Consider the following 18,011-nt stretch of genomic DNA (forward strand, 5'->3'; position numbering starts at 1 on the left):
GGTGAAGTTAATTTCATCTGGCGTCCTGTGCTTCTGCGTGGGCACATCATGCCAGATCCCGTGCATGTGGGTTTCCACATGTCACTCCAAATTCAGAGTACCCACTCTGCCACATCAGTTCAGACATGGCTATATGCAAATCAGTCTGACCCTGTGCCTCATGGGAACAGTCGAGCCCGAACTGCCAAGCCATGCCTTCCCTGGACCGGAAACAAGCTTCCGAGGACCGGTTTCTGTCATTGCAGCCTTCTTCAGCCCGGCTTGCTTGAATCCAGTGGCAAAGTGAGCAAGGGACTCACGTCTGAGCATACCCTGCCACACTTATGGCGGCCAAAAGCAGTACAAAAGGGGGTGGTGATGGACGGGGAGGGTTTTTGGATACTGCTCCATTCTTTAGGATCTTCGGTGTGGCGAGTCGGGCCAGGAGCCATCTCAGAGGCCAGGCCGGGCCCAGGATGCTCGTCTCTGCCAACAACGGAAAGAAGTACAAAAGGGGGGTGGTGATGGACGGAGCATCTAAACCAATCAAACACTCACACCCAGTCAAAAGATCTGGGTTTAATCCATCACCGTTCTTTAACCTGGACTGTTCCCATGAGGCACAGGGTCAGACTGATTTGCATATAGCCATGTCTGAACTGGGGTGGCAGAGTGGGCTAAAGAACGGTGATGGATCAAACCTAGATCTTTTGACTGGGTGTGAGTGTTTGATTGGTTCAGATGCTCCGTCCATCACCACCCCCCTTTGGTACTCCTTTCCGTTGTTGGCAGAGACGAGCATCCTGGGCCCAACCTGGCCTCTCAGACGGCTCCTGGCCCGACTTGCCCCACCGAAGATCCAAAAGAATGGAGCAGTATCCAAAAACCCTCCCCGGAGACGTGCAGGGGGGATGAAGCCCCTACGAGCCTTGCAATGCCTTAAGCACACCAAGCGGCAGACCCCGCCGCACCTGGCACCATCATTGGACCCTCCTCGCAGACATGTGCCAGCAGAGAGCCTGCACCTTTCAGTGGCACTACCGGGTTCCTGGAGATAACCCAGGACGGACGGACTGCACCAGTGGACCAAACAATGGGGAGTCTTGAAGCTCCTGGCCCGAGAGGCAATCACTCCGAGGCGCAAGGAATACCCAGGCCCATGGCAGAGGTCAGGCCGACACAAGACAACGTGCAAGCAGGCCGCAGGCGAGGAGGATAGTCACAGCAGAGAGAACAGCTGCCCACGGGGGAGCAGCCGGCCTGGAATCCCGTTGGAGATCAAGTGCCCACCGAGGAGACCCTCCCGGCTCAGAGGGGCGGCAGAAAAGCAACTGTGGCCCGGGACGCGGCTCAGACCGTAGATGGGGCCAAGGAGCCGCCCAGGAGCCCGGCGGCTTTAATCCAGCATCAGAGGACAGCAGGGCCGGCCAGAGACCAGCAGGGGGCCCTCGGCGCGGTAACTCGGCTAAATGAAGGTAATGAGTGCGGAGAGGGTGTGGAAGCAGCCGCGGGCCTCGGCCCGAGTGCAGCCCTGTGGGAAGCAGAAAACAGCGAGAAGGAATCTCGGCCCCTGAGCCCCGGTGCCCCTCCTCGGCCTGCAGACATCCCTGGGGAGGCGAAGATGGAAAACGCAAGGGACGCCCACCACGTCGGACCAGGTACCCCTCCTCTCTTAGCAGGCCTTTCCCCAGAAACAGCAGATATTCAAGAAGTGGTGACGATAAAAACAAGCTTGTGGGTCGTGTTGAGAAGCTTGGAGCACTGAGGGTGGAGATGAGTGTTCCTTAGAGGCAGGACCAGCAGACGGGTTTAGCCGAAGTGAAAGCGAAAGCGCACGACCCCACAGGAACACACACGCAGTCCTTACGCACTGCGCATGCGTGCGGCCAACTTTGCTTGGGGCATGGAGCGCGCGGCAGTGTCCGGGGCTCCCGTGAGCTGAGGGAGCCCCGCATGTTGTAGCCCGTGTGATGGAGGCATGGAGCCCTCTCACAGAGAGCGTGTGCCAGGTGATGTGACGGAGCCTGTAGCGGAAAGAGCCCGGTGAGTGGGGGGGAGGGGTGTGTGCGCGTGTGTCTGCGTGTGTGTGTGCGCGTGTGTCTACGTGTGTGTGTGTGTGCGCGTGTGTGTCTGTGTGTGCGTGTGTCTGTCTGTGTGTGTGTGCGTGTCCTGATCCATTGTGAGTGTCAACAGCATGCCGGAATCGGAGCGCATGACCTGTTCCGATTCCAGCATGCTGCGCGTGCCCATCTCTTGTCTCCCTCTTGGCTCCTTGTAAGCAGAGCCGCCAACAATAGTCTCGCGCTGCGACAAGGCTTCGCCCTGTATCGCAGGTGCGAGACCTAAAAAACCTTGTGGAGTCTTTAAAGAGAAATTGTGATCAATGGTACAAACCTATTATGATTGAGCCCTTGGGAAAAAGGAATGCATTAAAAATTTAAATCTTTTGAAGAAACATATGTATTTTGAATGGCGATTCCTCAGGCAAGACCTCCTTGTATATTGAACTTGAAAATCTTCTGATACATTTTCTTTTGCCTCCTGAAATGTCATCTCTCATTGCTGTACGAAAACTAAAGACACATTCTAGTTTAACTTTACATTTTTCTAGTTGAGATAATGGTTTCAGACAAGTACTAAGGAAACTACAATTAATTAGTATTGAAAGGTAGGCAACAAAATACTTACTGTTTCTTGTTTTTATATGTATGAAAAAACTTAGATTCCAAATTGAAGTAAACACAGAGGCAGAAGCAGGTAAGGAACCGTGTTTATTAGTTCAAGGTCCTAACGTCTCCTGACACAAAGTAAAGGCACGAATAGTTGAAGCCTAATTCAAACGCAGAGATATGGTTCCCAAGGAACGTTCACGTGCTTTATTGTTAAGTGTACAGATTGTCCACCTCGAGCTAAAGCCCGCAGTCAGAACACTACACACCTCTTCTCTTTATAGAGAAGCAAAAACAGTGACCAATATATGGGAAAAGGAAGGAGGAGAAAAAGGGAAGACAAGGAAAAGAAAGAAAAAAGGACAAAAGGAACAAACCCCGAAACATAATTAAATGATGAAAACTCTCATAAACAAGGAAACTCATGGCACAACATGCCCTTAAAACATAACAAAATCATCAAATTTCTCAGGTAAATAAATATCTATCCCTTCTGGGACGATCAGAATTACCCACTTCCCCCAAGCATGACTTATTTTTGGTTTCCTGAGTACCAACATCGGAATCCCCACAAGACTCTTCTAAATTCAATGTAACAAAATCAACCACAAAGGAATCAATAGTCTCAGAGATTACTTGATTTCTAGAGATGATATCTTGTTTAGAAAGGTCCCCCTTGAGTAATGAGTGAGGATGAGTGAGAATTCGTCAAATCATCCGCAAAAGAAGAAAACTGTGAGCAACGACCAGGATGGGAACCCTGAGCATACATTTTGTCCAAAACATTTTTTGGAATCTTAGCAAGTCTATTAAGACTTCACCAAGAATTATTGTTAAATTAAGCAGATGTTTTTCCCTTTACCACAATTTTATAAATTTTACCAAAACACTGGGAAACCTCTTTCTTGACATGAAATGGTAACTTGATTTTGACATAATCACCTACAGAGAATTGACCACCTTTGCTATCAGAAAGGATATCAGACACAGGAAATCTAGAATCAGAAACAGAATCACGCTTAATGGAAGATTGAACACATTTTTTTTAAAGTTGATGTTTGAGAACATTGTTGCGAGCTTTAACATATATACCCCCGAGAACAACCACCGGAATTCCCTCCTTTATCCACAAGGGTGTAATACTCAACTTTGGAAACCTACCCTTTAACAAAAGTAAAGAAGCTGCTCTCCTGTGCTGCTGCAGGGGTTGGGCAGTACTGCTGCTCACAGTTCATGCCTCAGCAGTATGAAAGCCATCTGGTTACTCCAGGTCTGGAATTATTGGGTCTGGAGTTTGTAAACCTGAAAGTTCTGGGTCCAGAGACATTCAGAATTGCACATGGCAGAGTTTCACCTGGAGTTATCAATCTGGATGTAATTCTGAAAATTGTAATGAGGGCCATAGTATTACATTTGACATTCCAACTGCAAAAACAGGTTGAGCTTGCATTTCAGCGCCAAGGCCTTCACTGCACTGTTAACAGCTGCTTCTTAGCTCATCTGATAGATTTTGCTCCAAACATGATTGGTGAAAGGTTTGTTGCAAACTCAAATGTGGCATTTGACATTTATGCAGTTCCTTTAGCAAACCTATAAAAATATAAAAAAATAACAGTTAATTAGCAAAAAGGGCTACCATGTTTTGAGGAAAGGCACACAGTTTGGGCCTGGTTGGTAAGCCCATATTACCCAGAGGTACAAAACACCAACTATTTAGATTACAAATAACAACATTGGAAAATCTGGGGAAACATGTGGTAAAATGGATTTCCTTTTAAATAAAAAAAAAAAACATTTATTATTTATCCCAGATAATTCACCGGTCCATAATCCATATCAGAAAACTCAGTGTAGCTAAGATCATAAAATGCTAAAAAAAAGCAGTAAAAAGGTATAAATAGCAGTATACAGAGTGGTATATAAACATGGTGGTTCCAGCACATAATACCATAAAATATACTCAAAGGGGTAAAAAAGCATCTATAAATCGATTTCATAGTTCGATACACCGGATCAGGCTAAAATAAATCCCAATAAATTAGTCCATATGTATAACTAACCTATAAAAGAAGCATCAGGCATTTAGGTTATAGCAAGGCCACGGTAGCAATTCTCCAGTGGTCCAAAAGTTGCTAACATATATACAGATTTTGCTACTTGTTATACGCCTTATATACTTTTAAGCTACTGGCTAGAGCAGAACAAGCATTTACAATGCAATGGTTTTGCCTTTGTTAAAGTTAGAGCTATTGGCATTGCTCTTGACATTATTTTTATTTATGTTTTTTTAACATAAATAAATGGCATTGTCATTTACAATGCCAATAGCTTAATCTCTCGCAAATGACAAACACCCACACAGAGCCCCCCACACACACCCACACAGAGCCCCCCACACACCCACCCACACAGAGCCCCCCACACACACAGCCACACAGAGCCCCCCACACACTGCGAGCCCCCCCACACACACTGCGAGCCCCCACACACACTGCGAGCCCCCACACATTGCAGGCAACAGAGGCACGTAAACATCTCTTAGGCGTAAGGCATTCTGAATCATAATTTGAGTAAGCTGAGGTGGGGTTGCTTTTGGAGAATTGTATGCTAGGAATGTCATTCTATTGTAGAAGACAAAGGCCAAAAAAAGTAGAAATAATATTTCAACAACAATAGAAAATGTAAGGGAAATATATTTGGAGTTTCAAGATCATAGTTCTGACCTATAGAGAGAATATTTCAACTAGGAAGTTAAGCTACTTTGTTTAAGGATATCCAATTCCCTAAATTAACACTTTAGAAAATACTGGAATAAATAAAGGAAAATCTGCAGAGCCAGTTGGTTTTCCGGAAAAGATATACTAGTTATTAGAGGAATAATGAGTTACTGTAGTTCAAAAATTATAAACACAATTTGTCTCTCTCTATGTGTATCTATCTATATATATTTTTTTTTTGAGAGAGATATATATATTTTGTATTACTAGCATCATAAAAGTATGTTTGGCATTGACTTACTAAAATGTGGAGAAGCGTACAGTCAAGTACACAAAATCGTAGGTTTACACCGATACAAATGACACAAGTCGAGTTGTGCACGTGAAGTGCAGTGTTTTCAAAAGTGTGCTTTGCGACATTCCTAACAAAAAGATAAAGATCTGCCTCAGCAAGAGGGTGGGTGTTGCCCAGGATCCTACATAGAGGTGCCTGTTGCCTACAAAGCCTGGATCATTTCTTGCCTCCTACATGCATTATTTTTATGATTTTTCAGTGATTCCAAGTTTTCCATACATGCTATGAAGCATAGACTGCATAAAATGCGGAACATGGAATTGTTTAGGAAAGGGGTAGAGGATCAAACAATGGAATGGAATTCCTATAAACGACCCTTCGCTTGGGTAAGTAACGCCATAGGCTGGCAGATAAAGTCTCTGTAAATTTTAACCTTTATGAATGTGCAATCCTACAAGTTTAGAAAGTGCACACGTTCTATTGGCTAAAATATGTAATTTGTGAACAAGTAATAATCTCAGCTTTGACATAATTCATGTGAAGTGTGGGTCAGGAAACCAGTGCCATTTGCCCAATATATAGGTCGTAGCTATTGCTTTGCCGAGTTTTCCCTTGTAATCTGCGCTTCGAAATAGTGACTCAGAGAAAGTGAAAGTCAGCTGCCATATTAAACTTGTACATCTCAAAATAGCACTACAGAATACTCACCGGTCTGAGGACTCGCACCACCTCCTTGAGGACCCCCTCCACGTTCCGCACCGAACACAGCACCAGCGTGCAGACCACAGCATCCGCGGAGCCGCTGGCCACCGCCGACATGTCTTCCCCAGACGCCACGAGGAAGCGCGTGAACCGGACGTGGTCATTTTCTGCAACGCTCTTGCCCAGGAAGCGCTCGAAGTCTGGGTTCGGATCCGTGCACGTGACTCGGCATCCTGGCGGGAAAAACTGGAAATTTGTTCCCGTTCCGCTTCCGACCTCCAAAATGTTGAGCTTCCCCCCGGGGCCGGCGAAGTCTAGCATATTGGTGAAAAGAGTCTTCTTGAAGGAATGTATCTTCCGGTTGTAGACGTGGCTAAATGTGGCCAACACGTACGGAAACATCTTATTGGCTAGTGGCTGCCATACTCCTAAGAGAGCCAAGAGGTGCACTGGCAGGGTCAGCAGCATGATGCCCCCCTGAAGGGTGGCTATGAGAAGGCCCATGTTCGGAGCCGAGGGCGCCGCCGCCTCTGAGGTCTGCGCTCTCGAGCTGATGCGTGTCTGAGCTGCGCTGGATTTACTTTGTAGGAATAATGCACACCATATGCACAGATGAGTCCACATTCAGGTTACCGGTATGTTTTTTCGTTACAAACAAGGGTGTTCCATAGCACACAAAGCTGGAATTAATAGTATATATTTTGTACACGATAAATAGATTGCCAATCATGTCCAGAATTATTCCTTTATGCAAGGAAATGTAATTAATTAATTTGTTTTTTTATAAAGAAGTAACGAATAAATAAATATTTGCTACAAGTCGATGCTCTAGAGTGCTTTAGGGTATTGTGCGTTGGGGGTTCTTCAGGAAATGTAGGATAAATATCTCACTGCAGCTCGTAATCTAAAATATGCAAATAACATTAGCGGCGTGCGGTTAGCAGCTGGGATAACGTCCAATTGTGTTATGAATTAGCCATTGGGAAATATTTCAATCATTGTATGCAGTCCCATTTCGCCCAGAAGTTTTTGCGTTTTATTCTCCTGCATCACTGTTATTTGAGGATGGTGTTGTAAGGCAGGGCCGGTAGCATATGCCGGGAGTTTATTAGCCCGTCTTGTACCATGCTGTAATTGTATTGTGCACTGGGTTAATTTCGGCCCGTGGAGTGTACCGTTTTGGGAGCAATAAAATGGCAGTGGATGATCACTATCGTTCTCCAGTGCCTCGTGCGATAGATATGCATGTGGGTGTATCCAATAATGCACGTATTGTGCTTGGGTGCAAAGATAATAAAGCGGCAAGTCTGGGGCCCCGAAACTACCTTGTGTATATGGCAGAGTAAGCTCCTTCCACCCTACCTTGGGTTGTTTGCCTGCCCAAGTAGGGGTGGTCATACAGGAGCGCAGTCTTGTGAAAAACTGTTGTGTGAGTGCTGTGGGTATGTTTGTTAATAGAAAAATAAAGCGGGGCAACACCATTTTCTGGATTGCAATTCTGTCGGCTATTGATAGTGGCAATAGGACCCATCTCACAACCTGGCTTTCCAATTTTGTGAGAGCAGTGCCATAGTTTTCACATGTCATCAATTTGGGGTCATGGTGTATTCAAACACCTAATTCAGTGTTTCCCGCGGGCGTGGCTTGGCGCGCGGCAGGATGGCAGTGCTGTAGTGCTGCTCTGCCGGCCACCGCGGAATATCCTGCCCTACCTGAGTCAGCTGCCGAAATTCTGGACGGGGAGCGGTCTACGGACACCTGTCATCGCCGATCGGGCTGACTGCTGGACCTTTTGTGAGGCCGCCGCGCAGAGAGATCGGCGGCACCCAACTGTGACGCCGGAGCCTTGGAAAGTCTGGGACAAAGCCAGCGAGTGCCCTCTTGTTGCTGGCGTCGTAGGCTGCCCCTGCTGCCCTTCTGAGGAGCTAGCGTGAACAACTGTACCCGGTAAGGGGGGGCGCGACTGCTTGTCCCGAAGTCCGAACAGGAGCGGACTTCGAGTTTCGCGATGCAGTGGGGAGCTGGCAGGAATTGGGCTGCAGGGCTACGTTATCGGCCGGCTCCGGTGCCCGCAGTAGGCCGAGAGTAGTCCAGAGACTCCCCGCCTGAACCACGAGCCTTGTGTGCGAGACAGTTGAGTCAGAGACTGCCTGCCTCTGCTGGTGCACATTCTCCCTTGGTGGAAGAGAGCTGTTGGGGTTCGTCAGGGATTGTAGGCGACCCTTGGCCGGAGCAGGAAGGCGGGTGCCAGCTAGGAGGGGGGGTTGGAAAGGCACAAAGAGCGGGAGGGGGGTCGGGAACGGCCACACACTGACAGCGGGAGGGTGAGGGGCGGGAACAGACACACACACACGGACAAAGCAACAAACTAAAAAACAAAGCACTCACCTGGACATCTTCCAGCAGATCTCTTGCTTCCTGCTCTCCACTCCTCCTCCCGATGACGTGGTGGAGGCTCGGCCGGCTGGGCCAATCCCAGCGCGGCCCTGGCTGGAGGCGGACGGCTGCTTCCTTCGGCTGGCCGGCCTGAGGAGAGGGAGGGAGACGGGCTGCCACGGAGCGGGAGGTAGGGGCTATCGAGCGACTTTTGTGCAATGTCCCGAGCAGGAAGGCAGAGGCAGGTGCCGGCAATGCCGGACCAGATTCGGGGGCGTTCCCGGCTTTCGGCTGACGTCGCGTGACGTCGGCAAAAGCCAAAGAATGTCGGGAACGCCCCCGAATCTGGTCCGGCATTGACGGACAGGCCCCTCGTCCAATGGCTAGGCTCCATTTATGGAGCCAGCCAATGAATGACGAGGGCCGAACCAAAGCCACACTACAGTTCTCATCAGGATTTCGCCTGCGCGAAAAAGATGCGCAGAGCGCATCTTTTCGCCAGGCAAAACCTAAAAAAGTCAGACCAAGCTGATACCACCTACTCATTAGAGACCCCATTTAAGCATAGGGCCCCAGATCTTTTTACCTCGTTTCATGGACCGTGACCCTCAGTTGTATAAAGCCTTTTTTTTATTACAAATATGTAGCATCCGGGCAAACCAAGCAGCATATGAAGGCGGGTCTGGATCTTTCCACTTTATAGCGATCAACAATCGAGCTACTGCCACCGAAATGAAGATAAAGTATGTATGCGTCGGTTTTAACTGGGCTTGCTCATCGTAGCCTAACAGCATCATAGCTGGAGAGATGCTCACTCCTTGTCCTAATGCTTTTTGAAGGAACATTTCAATACCCCTTTTTAGAGAGTCCAATTTCTCACACTCATAGAACATATGGACCAGATCAGCAGGGCCTTGTCCACACCGTGGGCACTGATCATTTCCCATTTTACCCCACCCGAATAGCCTGACAAGGGTGAAATACAAATTTAAAATCGTTTTATAGTGTTGAGGCTTCAGGTTAGCTGAAAGAAGGATCTTGTTGGAGGGATCGATTAACATACATAGATCCCTATCGTTATCACCTAGCTTCCTGGCCCAGTTAGATTCTGTTTTTACTAGGTCATCTGGAGTAGCTTCTATAAAGATGTTATATATATGCTGTATCCGGGACTCTTTATAAAGAATAGCTTCTAAAAGAGGAATCTTATCTATAGACATTATGTCAGGCTTAAACTGACTAATAATTTCTTTAATTTGAATATACTTAAAATAGGATCAAGCATCGATGCCATAGAGCTCCTGTAGCTCAACAAAAGGGGCCAAGCCATCCGTACAAAAAATATCCCCTATTTTATTTATACCGGATTGCTCCCATTGTTTTCCCATACCATCATAAACTGGGACCGAAAAAAACTGGTGAACGCCAAATGGGTGTATATTTATGGAGCCTTGGTATCTTCGTCAATCTACCAGCTTTATGCCATACTTTCCAGGCTGCTCTGAGGGACTTGATTCATTAATTCTTATAGTAGCTAGCCTCCAGCTGCCGTACCAACACCCCGTGCTGTCTTCCAATAGTCAATTCATATATAGATGGTGGGCTTCGGCTTCCTGTATTGCCATGTGACCCATATCCCCTTTGTCTGGCTTGAACAGGATACCCATCTGTTGTAGCATTGTGGCCCAATAGTAATAAAGTAAGTTTGGAACCGCCCCACCCCCTTGCTCCCGGAGGGAGGGATTGAAATTTGAGTGACTGTCTAATTTTCAGAAAGTGCCATATAAAATTTGAAAATAGTGTATCTAGTTTTTTGATAAAAAAAGGTTCAGGCTCGAGAGGGATACAGCGAAATAGGTAGAGTACCTTTGGAAACATTGTCATTTTAAGGGTGTTACGTTGTGGCGGTTCAGAAGGAGGGACACGGAAACCAGAGTGAGGTAAATGAGGTTTTATTCTAATGAAGGTTTTTTTTCTTCCGCTGGGTTAGTCTCTCTCTTGCTAGAGATGCAGGATCCAAGGTGTCTGCAAGGCCGCGGGATCTTCTAGGACTGATCCGCCTCTGCTCTGCCTCTGATGTCACCCTTCGTCTTCTCTCGTGGGGTTCCAGCGCCACATGCAGGAAGGAAAAGAGAGGACTCTTAGCTTTCTTGTTCCGGATAGTACGTTCCCCAAGGGGACCAGGGTAGTGAGGACACTGATGATGGAGTGCTTTACAAGGTCTCACGTGGTGTAACTGGTGAAGGTTTGGAGGTGAGGAAAGGAGGTACAAAGGGGGGAAGGAATGATCCGATAAGGAATGATATGATGCTATATACACTATCTACACTGCGTTGCCACGCCTCCCCAGCCAACCCGATACGCGGTGACACACCTGTGTGAGCCACACTCCTCCATGAGTGTGGCTGGGCGATGCTTGGTAACATTGGCCTCCAGGCACTGCTTCCGCCATCCTCCGCTCCTCTCCGCTCTCCTTGTTCGCTCCTTCTCCGTTCTCCCCGCACTCCGCTCGCTCTCTTCTCTTCTCCCAGGTGTCGGGACACACCGTTTCTTCCTCTTCCGGCATCCGGCTTCTTGTCCACTCCTCGAGACAGCACGTCACAGGGGGGCGTGCCTTGTTCCTCCAAGCTGCTCACTCGGCCCAGTAGCGCGTCGTAGGTGGGTGTGTCTTCTCCTGTATACTCGGCCCCATTAAAGGAACAGTCCGCCCTTCGTGTGGGAAGTTGATTCCACCACGCTTCAGACTCCGTTTCCCAGGTGTCCTGAAGCGGTGAAAGAGAGGGGGTGGAAGGGTTATCAGTAGTCCACCAGTCCATATCGGTAGTGCTCCCACCACCTTGCTACACTCCTCCCCCCTTAGATTCTCCCGATCGGGAGAGGACATAGTCTAGAAAGAAAATCTGCATTGCCATGATCCCTACCCTTCTTATGTTGTATGGTGAAGGAGTAGGGCTGCAAGAAGAGGAACCACCTCAGGACCCTCTGATTTTGTGACTTCTGTCTGTTCATCCACTGTAGAGGGGCATGGTCCGTAAAAAGGGTGAACTGTTTTCCCTCGAGATAATACTTCAGTTTGTCTACTGCCCAGCGTATTGCTAAACATTTCCTTTCACGAGGGTGTAGTTTCCTGCTTATAAACAGAAGTGGATGCTCGAGTCCATCGTTTCCTATCTGGGAGAGGACAGCGCCTATGCCAGTGTCGGACGCGTCTGTAGCTACCATAAAGGGTTTCTCAAAGTCTGGGGCTATTAAGATGGGACTGGTGGTTATTGCTTCCTTCAGGTCTTTTAACGCCCTCTTTGCCTCCACAGGTGGATACTGTATCTGTTTTGGACTCACCCCCTTCTGGAGGAGAGTGGTCAGGGGACTAGCCATTTCCGCGAAGTTGGCAAAGAACCGTCGGTAGTAACCTATAAGGCCTAGGAAGGCCCTCAGTTCTTTTTTTGTGCTGGGAAATGGCGTGTCTCTTATTGCTTTAACCTTCTCCTCCTGGGGTGCTTAGATTCCCTCACCAAGCATGTACCCCAGATATTTGACCTTAGTATATGCAGCTCTGGACTTCTTGGCATTTATATGCAACCCGGCGTCTCTTAGTGCCAGCAATATGGTCTGGAGGTGGTTCAGGTGGGTCTGCCAGGACTCACTGAAAATGACGATGTCGTCCAAATACACGGAGTAGAAGGCTCGGAAAGGAAGGAGAATCTTGTGCATTAACCTTTGGAATGTGGCTGGTGCTCCGTGTAATTCGAATGGCAACACGTTAAATTCAAAAAGTCCTTTGTCCGTAGAGAAGGCTGTTCTCCTTCCTTAGAGGCACTTGCCAGTACCCCTCCGTTAGGTCTAATGTCGTAATGAAACGAGCTTCCCCAATGCACGCGATTAACTCGTCTACCCTTGGTATGGGGTACGCATCAAATGAGGAAATGGAATTGAGTGCTCTAAAATCCATACAGACCCTCATGGTGCCGTCAGGTTTAAGCACCATTACAATTGGTGATGACCAGCTGCTACGTGATGGTCTGATTACTCCTAAGCGCAACATCTCCTGTACCTCTTTCCTCACGGACTCCTGCCTAGCAGCTGGAATCCGAAACGGTCGTTTTTTCACAGTCTTCCCTGGCTCAGTGTCTATTCTGTGTTCTATCAAGGTGGTACTACCTGGTTGATCTGAAAATAGGTCTGCAAAAGGAATGAGGGTGTCTACTACTTCCTGTTTCATATCGGCACTGATTTCCTGGTTAATGGGTAGTGCTTCAAGGGTGGTGGCATCTATAGTGGATGGCAAAATGAACTGGGCGTTCCTGGGTGAAGGTCCTAACCACTTCTTCAGCATGTTTATATGAAAGCATTGTTTTCTGGCCTGAGATATCTGGAGTCTATAGGTTGTTGTTCCGATTACTTCAACAACCGGATACGGCCCCATTCTCTCTGGAATTTTTTGTGCTGTCGTTGGCATTAGGATCAAAGCCCAATCCCCTATCTTTAGCGTTCTCCATTTTTTCCTCTGTCATATGTTTTTTTTCTGGCGTAGCTGGCTACATTCGATGTTGGAATAAGCCAGATCCCTCAATTTCCCTATCTTGCTTCGCAGGAGCTGAGTATACTCTAGGAGAGACCTGGATTCTTCTTGTTCTTCTCTTTCCCAGGCCTCTCGGGTTATTTCGAGCAGTGATCTAGGCTGTCTTCCATAAAGCAGTTCGAAAGCAGGATACCCAGTGAAGCTTTGTACTTGTGCCCGCAAGACATATAGGGCCAATGGGAGTAGACGGTCCCAGTCTCGGTTTTCTAGGGATAACATTTTCCTCAATGTGGTTTTGAGTGAACGATTGTAATGCTCCACTAACCCGTCTGTCTGCGGGTGATAAGCAGACGTACGTATTTGTTGGATATTTAATGACTTGGTGACCTCTTTCATTAGCTTAGAAACGAATGGAGTCCCTTGGTTGGTTACAACCTCTTTAGGGAACCCTACTCGAGCAAACAGTTCTAAGAACTTCTCCGCTATGTTCTTTGTTGTGGGTGATTTGAGGGCGAAAGCTTCGGGGAATCTGGTGGCGTAATCTACAATCACTAGCGCGTAGGTGTTCCCTTTGGAAGAACGCGGCAGAGGCCCAATGATGTCCATGCCAACCCTCTCAAATGGTTGGCCTATGATAGGCATTGGTTGTAAGGGAACAGCTGGGGGTCTCTGTAAGTTCCTCCGCTGGCAAACCTCACAGGTCCTACAAAAGGCTGTTGCTTCCTTGTACAGGCCAGGCCAAAAAAAACACTTTAATATGTTCTGTAGTGTTTTCTCCGCCCCAATGTGACCAGCAGTTAAGTGTGTATGGGCATAATATAATACCTGCTCTCTGAACTCAATGAGCTAAAAAACGGTGTTGGATCTAGCCCTGATCTCTTGACTGGGTGAGAGTACTCTGCTTAATTCAGAGACTCTGTCCATCACCACCCCTTGTTGTAAATAATTTTGTCCACCCTAAGCGTGGAAGGGTATACTCAGATGTGAGTCCCTTGCTCATTGCACCATCAGGATTCAAGCAAGCCGGGCCGAAGATGGCTGAAATGCCAGAAACCGGTCCCCGGAAGCTTGTTTCCTTCCCAGTGTAAGAATTGGCTTTTGTAGTCTGGTCTGCCCTGTTCCCATGATGCACTGGGCCAGGGACAGACTAATTTGCATACAGCCAGGTTCTGAAACTGGGATGGTGCAATGAGCTAAAAAACGGTGTTGGATCTAGCCCTGATCTCTTGACTGGGTGAGAGTACTCTGCTTAATTCAGAGACTCTGTCCATCACCACCCCTTGTTGCAAATAATTTTGTCCACCCTAAGCGTGGAAGGGTATACTCAGATGTGAGTCCCTTGCTCATTGCACCATCAGGATTCAAGCAAGCCGGGCCGAAGACGGCTGAAATGCCAGAAACCGGTCCCCGGAAGCTTGTTTCCTTCCCAGTGTAAGAATTGGCTTTTGTAGTCTGGTCTGCCCTGTTCCCATGATGCACTGGGCCACGGACAGACTAATTTGCATACAGCCAGGTTCTGAAACTGGGATGGTGCAATGAGCTAAAAAACGGTGTTGGATCTAGCCCTGATCTCTTGACTGGGCGAGAGTACTCTGCTTAATTCAGAGACTCTGTCCATCACCACCCCTTGTTGTAAATAATTTTGTCCACCCTAAGCGTGGAAGGGTATACTCAGATGTGAGTCCCTTGCTCATTGCACCATCAGGATTCAAGCAAGCCGGGCCGAAGACGGCTGAAATGCCAGAAACCGGTCCCCGGAAGCTTGTTTCCTTCCCAGTGTAAGAATTGGCTTTTGTAGTCTGGTCTGCCCTGTTCCCATGATGCACTGGGCCAGGGGCAGACTAATTTGCATACAGCCAGGTTCTGAAACTGGGATGGTGCAATGAGCTAAAAAACGGTGTTGGATCTAGCCCTGATCTCTTGACTGGGTGAGAGTACTCTGCTTAATTCAGAGACTCTGTCCATCACCACCCCTTGTTGTAAATAACTATGAACTCTTTGGGTACTAACAATTGCTTTGGATCACCCTCTTTTCCCTCCCGGTATAGTAAATCCTTTTCTATAATGAATCTGGGGTATGGTGCCTGAAGGTCTCCCTGTCCTGCGTGGGCAGACTCCCACGCGTTGTAAAGTGTGGCGTTGTTTGCTTGGGCGAATCTAAAGTTGCGATCTAGAGCCCATGGTTCTGCTACTATAAGGGAGTTTGTTGTCCTCCGTCCCGGTTCCTGCGTCTGTTTCTTGAACAGGGCTACAAAGTCGGGGTTGTCGACCCCCAAGATCAGGTCTTCAGGAAGAGTATTGACTGCTCCTACCTTAACCTTACAAGGGTTCCTACCCCCGGGTTGTATCATAAGTTCGGCCAGGGTATAGGGTTTCACATCCCTGTGGACACATCGGATAAACACCTGGGAACTGGGTATGAGTTGGTGTGGGAGTATCAAGGATTTTTGTATAACCGACTGTCGGCAGCCTGAATCTAGCAACGCCCTAACCCACCTCTGGTTAACCATAACTCTTACATATAAGGATGGGCCCATTTCGGCTGTATACATGACGGCTCTAGGAGCATAGCCCACTTCCATTGGTTCTTTGCTTTGTTTCTTTCTTGGGCACATCCGGGCTATGTGGCCCCACTCTCGGCAATCGAAGCACTGGGGCCCCCTCATCACTGGGTACTCGACTCGGTGTGGTTTTTGCTTGGAGGGCTCCAGTCCGGGCTTCCCCTTTCTCTCTGGTTTGGAAGTCATCTGTGATTTTGGTTTCTCGGATTCCCAGGGGTAAACTTTTGGTTGTGCTCTAGAATACGTAGAGGCCATTTCAATCGCCTGAGCTGGCGTTAGCCCTGCATGCTGCCTTAACCACCTCTGGGTCACGTAGGGCAAAGCTTCCATGAACTGTTCGAGGTATATGCAGTCCATAATCTCTTCTTTAGTTTTGCTCTCAGGCTGAATCCACTTATCAGCCGCGTTTTTTAAGCGAAAAACCAAAGTTTTCGGATTTTCGCCTACCAACCCTTTTTCTTTGCGGAAGCGGACTCGGTAGGCTTCTGAGTCCATACCTAGGTGATCCAGTATTATAGTCTTTATCTGTGGATAAGGAATGATCCCGGTAGCGTTCGCTACTTGGTACGCCGCCTGCGCTTCGCCTGACAGCAGGGGAGTCAAGAAGAACGGCCATTTGTCTTCCGGCCACCCACAGGCTCTGGCAGCCCTCTCAAAGTTCGTTAAAAAGGCATCCGGGTCCTTGCAAGGGTTGTATTTTTGAAGCGATACCCCTGACGGATGAGGTACTGGAGCTCTCCGTTCTGTCATGGGTGCGCTACCGGGCTCTTGCAAAGCTTTCTGTAGTCCCTCCATCTGAGCAGTCATGGCTGCCTTGAACGTTTCTCGATCAGCCTGGGCTGAGGACATCTGCCGTTCGACCGCCCATTCCAGCTTCTCTTGGCCCTTTATTATGTGTGGTATTAATTGGTCCATCTCTACAGTTGGGATGGAAGGCTCAGATCCCACTTCTGACACCAGTTGTGGCGGTTCAGAAGGAGGGACACGGAAACCAGAGTGAGGTAAATGAGGTTTTATTCTAATGAAGGTTTTTTTCTTCCACTGGGTTAGTCTCTCTCTTGCTAGAGATGCAGGATCCAAGGTGTCTGCAAGGCCGCGGGATCTTCTAGGACTGATCCGCCTCTGCTCTGCCTCTGATGTCACCCGTTCGTCTTCTCTCGTGGGGTTCCAGCGCCACATGCGGGAAGGAAAAGAGAGGACTCTTAGCTTTCTTGTTTCGGATAGTACATTCCCCAGGGGGACCAGGGTAGTGAGGAGACCGGTGATGGAGTGCTTTACAAGGTCTCACATGGTGTAACTGGTGAAGGTTTGGAGGTGAGGAAAGGAGGTACAAAGGGGGGAAGGAATGATCCGATAAGGAATGATATGACGCTATATACACTATCTACACTGCGTTGCCACGCCTCCCCAGCCAACCCGATACGCGGTGACGCACCTGTGTGAGCCACACTTCTCCGTGAGTGTGGCTGGGCGATGCTTGGTAACGTTGGCCTCCAGGCACTGCTTCCGCAGTTCTCCGCTCTCCTTGTTCGCTCCTTCTCCGTTCTCCACGCACTCCGCTCGCTCTCTTCTCTTCTCCCAGGTGTCGGGACACACCGTTTCTTCCTCTTCCGGCTTCTTGTCCACTCCTCGAGACAGCATGTCACAGGGGGGCGTGCCTTGTTCCTCCAAGCTGCTCACTCCGCCCAGTAGTGCGTCGTAGGTGGGTGTGTCTTCTCCTGTATACTCGGCCCCATTAAAGGAACAGTCCGCACTTCGTGTGGGAAGTTGACTCCACCACGCTTCGGACTCCGTTTCCCAGGTGTCCTGAAGCGGTGAAAGAGAGGGGGTGGAAGGGTTATTAGAAGTCCACCAGTCCATATCGGTAGTGCTCCCCACCACCTTGCTACATACACCTTAATTATTGAGAGGTGCAGCTTATCATTTCTTCTTAAATCCCTATTGATTTTAGCTATCAAAGGGACCATGTTCATTACCCAAATTAATTCCATATTAGACGTTACATCAATACCGAGATATGTGGCCACTTCAGTTCTACGTGGATCCTGAAGCGTGATATTCTTAGTGCAAACAATCTTGGACTTCTCAGTGTTTAAGGGATAGCCAGCATGTCTGCCAAATTCCTTGGACAACATTTCTACCTGTGCAATTGCACTCTGTGGGTCAGGGGATGCAATAGCTATGTAATCAGCG

General features: G+C 48.2%; 1 protein-coding gene and 1 pseudogene across 2 annotated transcripts in view; one reads left to right on the plus strand and one right to left on the minus strand.

Moving 5' to 3' along the window:
* Positions 1-18,011, plus strand: part of PIGQ (phosphatidylinositol glycan anchor biosynthesis class Q) — a 196,970-nt gene that overhangs the window by 8,564 nt on the left and 170,395 nt on the right. The gene's annotated exons all lie outside the window — the stretch shown is intronic.
* Positions 5,265-6,944, minus strand: LOC144784339 (thiol S-methyltransferase TMT1B pseudogene; annotated as a pseudogene).

Source organism: Lissotriton helveticus, chromosome 10 (genome assembly GCF_964261635.1).
Source record: "Lissotriton helveticus chromosome 10, aLisHel1.1, whole genome shotgun sequence".
In the NCBI taxonomy this organism is placed as follows: Eukaryota; Metazoa; Chordata; class Amphibia; order Caudata; family Salamandridae; genus Lissotriton; species Lissotriton helveticus.